We start from the raw sequence: 9,299 nt of genomic DNA, 5'->3' as shown, positions 1-9,299 counted from the left end.
ACCTATGGCGAAAAGCTGTTATTGCAGGTTTGTTTTTGGTTCCCACTTCCAAGATATCCAAACAGTGTCGGCTGTGTGACGTCTGCCAGTTCGTAGTTGGCACCTGGGCCACACCTCCATAACAATTTTAGATTGCTAGTACACATGAATGCATGAATTTGAATGCATGGGAGGAAAGTTGCTACAGCCACCCGGTTGTTAATACTCAGAATACTGCAAAAACAAGGGCTTTCATCAGTGGGCCATAGTCACAATCACCTTTGTGTTGCCTTATTCGGCGATAAATCGTGGCTTAAAAAATATCCATTTAAATGAAAATCTTAAAGATTGGCACTTTAACTTCTGATTAGTGGAGGTATTTTCATAGGACGATCATCTGGTTCTTCAATGTTGAGACTCCTTCACTGGGAGAAATAACATCCAGATTGGACAGACATTTTAATTGGCATGAGGCAGTGAAGACACTTAGCAATATGAAAAACTCAAAACTGGATCTGTGTTTTCTGGACATTGTACATTAAAATGCATGCTGGGATAGCCGGGTAATCCAGTCGGATTAGGTTTCGTAGAAGGTGAATGAGTGTGGTTCAGGTTGGAGGACTTAAAGGGACAGGACGTCCATAACTGAAGCTATTGAACAGAAAAGTCAAACCCTTTGAAACGATGCATCAGGGTGTCCTGGATCATAAATCCACACCGATCAAGACGAACAAACAGATCTATGGTGCATGCAGAAGCTCTTCCTACGCCCCTGAAGTCCGACAAATGATCTGACCGTTGGAAGATTTTCACATCTAGAAATATGTAGGTAGATTTGTAGATAGTGATAAATAGATTTATTGATTGTAAATATGGTCAAACCCAATATTAACATAATACCGCCCTTATTTCAGACGTAACTTATTTACTTTGTTTTAGCCAGTGGCTTCCAGTCGTTTTGTCGAAAATTTCAATTTGTCGCAAGAATTGAAAAGCTTATCGAAGAGCTTATCACAGTGGAATAGGGGTTATCGTACAGGGGCAGGGCTTGATGCAGAAGGACGAAGCTTATCATATGCAGTTTCCGGCTCTCCGTATAAATTGATGAGACTTCCAGTGAGTGATGAGTCATTTATCGGTTTCAGAGTAAAGGTGGAGTAACTGATCTGTCTTTCACAGTTTGGGTGAAGTCAGACACATTAGACACTTTAGGTGCTTTTGGCTCTGTGCACCTCCAACTGGAGTTTGGAACAGAACTTGAGATCAAGCAAGTTTGATTGAACGCAGCACAGATAATTGATAAAGTGCAATAGGAGGTGTAGTTCTGGATCAATATGTTTATATGTGTGTGTCCCTTCATCATGTGCAATACAGGGGTCTGGTGTCAACTATTATGTTCACAATCAATCTGTTGATATTGTTTTTGATTACGGACAGGTTAGGACTCGCTCTCTTCTTGGAGTCCAGAGCTGCAACTTATTATTATTTGTATTTTTTATATGAATATCAAGCATAAAATGAGATGACTATGGTCTGTCTTTGAGTTCTACCTTGAAGTTTCAGCCTCAGACCTGGTTTAGTCTTCTTGGTATCTTGGTAGTAGATTTCTGATCAGAGATTCCTAATCTGCAGACAATCACATGTTTCCATCTAAGGTTAATGGGAGTTTTAAAACCAATGTTAGATATGTTGCAATAAGAAGAATGTGATATATGTGAGTTTCCCTCAGTCAGGTTGAGGAGAATTGAAGCTGCTGCTGCTGCTGCTGCTGCTACAACCAACTGGTTCCAGTAAAAACGTCATTCTGGTTTTCATCATCCCACTGTTTTAGTATTCCATTGTTCTGACTCGAAGGCCGAGGAATCATATTGATTTGCTTGTTTGGCTTATTTGTGTACGGGTGATGGAATTTTCGGAACAATTATCTTCATCGTCAGTTGATCATTAGATTCGTCAATCGAAGAGCTTCAAGATGGTGTCGTTCAATGACCGTAATCGGACACGATGAACCTGCTTAACCGTCTAAAAACTATTTTATTATAAGGAATAAAGACAGGCCTTCACATTTTTGCTGAAGTTGTAAATAGCACCAATTAGAATATTTATTTTAAACGATACATCAAACAACCAATTCTTCAGTTAGGAAAAAATAAATAAACAATTGAATTAAACAATAATTTTTTTTGTTGATGGATTCACTGAATTCCACTCAAAAGTTCATTGTTTTAGCCCCATTAATGAAGTTGTCTGTTGTGTCTGTTCCGCCATCCAACTTGGAGTCAACATGTGCCAAACTGGAGTTGCTCCTTCCTGTCCGACAAACTGGGAAAAAATGTATTCTCAAATGTAAATGTTGCATAGGAAAGACTCGGTAATAAATAGAATAGGAACCAGATATTTTTTTAAAGCTAAGATCTGAAAGATGCAAAAAGGAAGGTGCTATTGGCGGAGACCAGATCCAGAAGGAGAATACTGTGCTGCGTTTTATTTTCCTCCTGTCGAACTTAGATGGACCCTAGCGTCGGGAACCATTCGCTACGTTCACATGGATCTTCCATTGTTTCCACTTTATGCACAAGCGCTCACTGAGACGCTCCAACTTCCAACTGTGATGGTGTTTATACCACCAGACCTCAGGTGCAGTCAGCGCTGCTCCCAAACCCACACTCGTTCACTACTAGTTCACTCCTAGCTCCCTGCAAAGTAAAATCGATATAGTTCACTACTCCCTGCAAGTAAAATCTGTGTAGTTCACTACTCCCTATCTAGTAAAATTTGTGTAGTTCACTACTCCCAATGACGTAAAATCTGTAGTTTACTACTCCCTCGTACTAAAATATATGTAGTTCACTAATCCCTACAAAGTAAAATCTGTGTAGTTCACTATTCCATACGTAGTAAAATCTATGTAGTTCACTCCTCCATACACAATAAATTTTATATAGTTCACTACTTCCTAGGTCGGAATATTTATAAAGTTCATCCTATGAAGTAAAATCTTTGTAGTTCATTAGTCCCTTCGTAGTAAAATCTATGTAGTTCACTGCCCATTACGTAGGAAATTTGTGTAGTTCACTACTCCCTATGAAGTAAAATCTACTTTACTACTCCCTACAAAGAAAATGTATGTAGTTCACTACTCCCTACATAGTAAAATCTGTAGTTCACCATACCCGACGTAGTAAAATCTATGTAGTTCACTACTCCCTGTAGTAAAATATATGTAGTTCACTACTCCCTACGTCATAAAATCTGTAGTTTACTACTCCCTACAGTTCATCGTAAAATCTACACCCTATGTTGCAAAATCGATGTAGTTCACTACTCCCTGTGGTAAAAATCTATGTAGTTCACTACTCCCTACAAAGTAAATTCTGTTTTTCACTTGTCCCTACCTAGTAAAATCTATGTAGTATACTACTCCCTACGAAGTAAAATCTTTGTAGTTCACTATTCCATACGTAGTAAAATCTGTGTAATTCACTTCCCCATGTAGTTTAATATATGCAGTTCACTATTCCTTACGAAGTAAAATCTGTGTACTTCACTACTCCCTACGAAGACAATCTGTAGTTCACTCTTCCCTATGTGGTCAAATATATGTAATTCACTACTCCCTACGAAGTAAAATCTGTGAAGTTCACTACTCCCTGTAGTAAAATATATGTAGTTCACTACTCCCTGCGAGGTAAAATCTGTAGTTCACGACGCCCTACTGTACATAGTAAAATCTATGTAGTTCACCCCCCGCCTACAAAGTAAAATCTTTATTGTTCACTACTCCCTAGGTAGTACAAAATAGTTCACGTTCCCTACGTAGTAAACTTTGTGTAGTTCACTACTCCCTACGCCATAAAATCAGTAGTTCACTACGGCCTACATAGTAGAATCTACTGTATATCGTGCACTACTCCCTACAGAGTAGAATCTATATAGCTAACTACTCTGTACATAGTAAGATTTGTGGAGTTCACTACTCCCTTCGTCATAAAGTGTAGTTCACTACGCCCTACTTAGTCAAATCTTTGTAGATTACTACTCCCTTTGTTGTAAAATCTATGTAGTTCACTACCCCCAATGAAGTAAAGTCTGTGTAGTTCACTACTCCATGTAGTAAAATTTATGTAGTTCACCACTCCCTAAGAATAAAATCTGTAGTTCACTACTCCCTTTGTGGTAAAATCTATGTAGTTCACTACTCCCTGAATTAAAATCTGTGTAGTTCACTATTCCCTATGAAGAAATGTATGTAATTCACTACTCCCTACGTAGTTAAATCTGTAGTTCACTACGCCCTACATAGTAGAATCTATATAGTTCACTACTCCCTACGTGGTAAAATCTATGTAGTTCACTACTCCCTGAAGTAAAATCTATGTAGTTCACTACTCCCTGAAATAAAATCTGTGTAGTTCACTACTCCCGAAGAAGAAAGTGTATGTAATTCACTACTCACTACGTGGTAAAATCTGTAGTTCACTACACCCTACATTGTAGAATCGATATAGTTCACTACTCCCTACATTGTAGAATCTATATAGTTCACTACTCCCTACAGAGTAAGATCTGTGGAGTTCACTACTCTCTGTCATAAAGTCTGTAGTTCACTACTCCCTACAAAGTAAAATCTCAGTAGTTCACTACACCATGTAGTAAAATCTATGTAGTTCACTTCTCCCTAAGAAGAAAATCTGTAGTTCACTACTCCCTACATGGTAAAATCTATGTAGTTCACTACTCCCTGAAGTAAAATTTGTAGTTCACTATTCCCTACGAAGAAAATGTATGTAGTTCACTACTCCCTACATGGTAAAATCTATGTAGTTCACTACTCCCTGAAGTAAAATCTGTAGTTCACTATTCCCTACGAAGAAAATGTATGTGGTTCACTACTCTCTACATAGTAAAATCTGTAGTTCACCACGCCCTACATAGTAGAATCTATATAGTTCACTACTCCCTACAAAGTAGAATCTTTATAGCTAACTACTCACTACGTAGTAAGATTTGTGGAGTTCACTACTCCCTATGTCATAAAGTCTGTAGTTCACTACGCCCTATGTAGTTTAATCTGTGTAGTTCACTACTCCCTACGAAGAAAATGTATGCAGTTCACTACTCCATGTAGTAAAATCTATGTAGTTCACTTCTCCCGAAGAAGAAAATCTGTGTATTTCACTACTTCCTACCAAGTTAAATCTGTGTAGTTCACTACTCACTATGAAGAAAATGTATGTAATTCACGACTCCCTACATAGTAAAAACTGTAGTTCACTATGCCCTACACAATAAAAATCTATGTAGTTCACTAATCCCTGTAGTAAAATCTATGTAGTTTACTACTCCCTGTAGTAAAATCTATGTAGTTTACTACTCCCTGTAGTAAAATCTATGTAGTTCACTACTCCCTGCAAAGAAAATTGATTTAGTTCACTACTCCCTATGTTGTAAAATCTGTAGTACACTACGCCCTACGTAGTGAAAAAGATTCTGACTTCCAATACCAATCCAATTTTCCTGCTTTGCATTTGGCATATTTTCCTTGTTTAATGAACATTATTTATTCACTACATTTTGAGTGAACTTGCAACAAAATGGCCGACGCCCGAGTTTGTGAACGACTGCACGTAGTGAACTAGTGACGGATTTGGGGCGCAGCCTGAGTCGTGTGTGTGTGTGTGTGTGCGCGTGTGTGTGTGTGTGTGTGTGTGTGTGTGTGTGTGTGCGCGCGCATGTGTGTGTGTGTGCGCGCGTGTGTGTGTGTGTGTGTGTGTGTGTGTGTGTGTGTGTGTGTGTGTGTGTGTGTGTGCGTGCGCGCAAACTGTACCGGGCATGTTGAGATCCATGTGTGAGTGAGACGTGGAGTAAAACTGGAAGTGCACTTTATTAGTGAAGAGCTTCGAGTCTTAAACGTGAAGGATGTTTCTTTTGTTCTGTTCTGTTCTGTTCAAATAAACGACTTTATCTGCTACAAACACGACTCTAAGTCCTTTCTATGACTCCTGATAATTGTTGATTTTTTCCAAATGATTATTGAATTTTTCTTTGTTTTCTTTCATTTTTTCATAGTACTTTTTCTACATTTCTCCTGACTCATCGCTTCCCTATTTATCGTCTCATTGTTGTCCTCACACCTTTTTCTCATCTCCTCCTTTATTCCCTTCATCCTTTTCTCTTTTCTCTTCCTGTTCTACCGAGCGGCAGCATCAAGCCCAAACCCTGATTCTGATCTTCTTTGCTCCTTCCTCTTCCTTTTCTCACTGGGAGTCGTTCCGCGTACACACAGAGAAGATGTTGATGATGACTCAATTCTAATGTTCCGCGTCTTTGAGAAATCGAGTCATCCAAGTGTTGTTCATTGAGGAGGAGCTGAGTGGTTGTGCAAACGCGCGCACAACTTGGTCTCTGAGGAAGAAGAAAGACAAAAGATCTTCACATTTGTAAACGTCCTTAAAGAGGCATTGTACCCCACCCAAGCCAGAGACAGACGGCAGCTGAGGCCAGTGGTTATCAACGTGGGGTCCAGGGACCCCCGGGGATCCTTCCAGGGGGTCTCCACCAAAATGGCTAATAGTTCAACTTGGCACCCTTATTACATTTCCAAGACATGAGCACCATTAGAGAATGTCCAGTCATAGCTGTTTGGGTCCTTGTTTCACTGTTATCTCCCTGGCTAGAGTGGAGACAGATCTCACAATAAAAATAGTGATCTCAGATTGGCTCCAGAGGATCAAACTGAGGGTCCTCTATGAAAAAGGTTCAGAATCTGTGGTTTCGGTCACCAGATGTTTACCGTGTGTTATGCTCACTGAAAATGAAATGGAACCACCGATCCCGAGATGTCCTGCTTGAGATCGCTGATCCTCTAAAAGCCTCTCTCTCTCAGAGTAATTACTTTACTTTTCTGAGAACACATTGGGAAGGTCTACGGATGCAAACTGCTCGAAAAATAATTGAGAGCAGGATATAGAGAATGATTCTCTCTTCCTGACTTTCCCCAAGGAGATCAATGGAGTGCTATCTTATGTCTCTCTCTGTATTAACAGTGACAAATAGAGATTGTGAATATTTTACAAAATTGCGGAAACACTTACACTGTATAAATATAGGATTTTATAATTAGCATGGCATAAGAAGCTGTCCATGGATTAATTAGCATTGCCTTCAGAACCCCTGTGATCTTTCTTAGAACCGTCCTACAGTCCTGAACTGTGTCTAGTGGGATTCTGCTCCACCCTTCTAGAAGAACAGCCTCCAGTTCTCTGAGGGGTGGAGGAGGTGGAGATCGACCTCACGCTCCTCAGTCTAAAACCTCCCATAACCTCTCGTGCTGTGATTGAGATCAGGTGATTGAATAGGAGCATTGAAGGGACACCGTTTATTGTGGGCTGCACTGAGTGCTTTGAGCTTTCTCCAAATGTAAACCCATCCAGATGTAAGACACATTGTGAGATGACTCATCAGACCGTCTGTCTGTCAGGCTTTGGTTCTTGTTCCATTGTTCAGGCTCCATGTTTTGTCTTTGTCCTTCAGCCTTGGAGCCTTGGAGAACAGATTCTTCCAATTACTGGAGGGGTCCTCTTCTCTACCCCTACTCTACCTCTAATGGTGCACACACACACACACGCGCGCGCGCACGCACACACGTGCACACAGACACACACACACACACACACGCACACACACTGAATACAATTCAAAATCTTCCCAGAAATGTCACAAACTGTGATGCAGGAAATACTTTTACTGAGACAAAGCATCTTTTGTCTCAGTAAAAGTTTAATTTAATACATCAGCTGCGTCTTTGTTTCACTTTTCGCTTATCAGCGTCTGTTAGCGTGCATGGGAGCTGCGTCATTTACTAAGAAACAAATAATCATTTTGGTTTTCAAGTTGTTTCTCTATAAGTTCTCTAACTTTCCCCCTTGGACATCCAGACTTTCAGCACAACCTTTAATCTGTTTCACAGCAGCGGCCTCAGCAGAACTCATGGTGTCTGTTACCATGATAACGATCTGAGTGACGTCTGTAATACACAAACCGCATCACTCTGTGTGCAGCAGTATCGCTTCCTGCCAGTAAACCATCCAGGACAACGTGTACTGTCCAGTGCACAGACAGAAAATCCAAAGCGTGTTGTGTTGGTGGTTTAATTTGAGTTTGGAGACAATAGTTAATATTTAACCAAAATAAGTCCTCACATGTAGAGTTAAAGCACTGGTGAATCCTGATCAAATGTGATTGTGTTTTCCAAATTACATTTATTCTTTTGGATTGTAGTATCCTGCCTCTTTCTCATCAAAGACAGGGTTCAACCACTTCCTGAACAGATTAATACAATTGCATCTGGGGATGAATCCATTTCGATTTATATCAACTCTCTTGACTCTAATTAAAAGTAAGAAAGTCTTATTTCTGTCTTTTTGCACTCTTTCTGGGCTATTTCCGACACATTTTAACCGTAACAAAATCAGCTTGTCACAAATTCCTCATTCCTCATTCCTCCTGAGTCTAAAGATACCTTCCAGTAAAACCTGCTGACCCCGATCCTGCAAGAAACATGGAGGTATTAGTCCAAAAACGTTAGGCTTCTTTTTTATTATAAACTTAAACTGTGTTAAAATTCAGTTTTGCATATATCATGCCTTAAAACTGATATATTAATAGCATTTGAGGTCTTAATTTCCTCATAAATATTTTATCTTATTTATTCATGTATATTTATTTTTGTCAAAAATGCAGCTTTGCTATTGTTCTAAAACCCTAAACCTACTATTGATCCCAACTCTCTAGGTGAACCAACTCACTTTGTACCTACAGTACCTTCATCATTACCTCTAGAGAGAAATACTTTTCTGTTCTAATCTGACTGAAATTCTATGGAAATAAAGTCCTGGTTAGATTATATTCCAGTTCCAAAATCTCTTACCTTAACATACCTGGCTATCTGCCCTGAAGGAAACATCTAGACATCCAATCCTCTAGTTCAAAACCGGCCCTCTTTCTACCCAATGAAAAATAAAAATAGAATGTCATTTAAAAAAAAAAAAAAAAGGCTTTTATTGAATCTCACTCCTCCTGAACTCCTACTCCTTTTCTTCTCCCTTTCTCTCTCTGTTACATCACCTGTCCTCCTCCCGCCAGGCGTCTTGACTTTTCTTCATCCGATCCACTTGCTCCCTCCCGTCTCCTCTATGTATGTCAGCAGACTGGTGCTTTGTGTGCACCAGTTGGATAAGATGTTGCTCCACCTCTGACAGCCTGGGACCTGGGACGCTGCAATGCATTATCATCCCTCAGCGGCAGAGCCTCTGGGTGCA

This window comes from Zeus faber, assembly GCF_960531495.2.
Source record: "Zeus faber genome assembly, chromosome: 1".
Classification (NCBI taxonomy): Eukaryota; Metazoa; Chordata; class Actinopteri; order Zeiformes; family Zeidae; genus Zeus; species Zeus faber.
Note: the sequence above shows the minus strand (reverse complement) of the source record.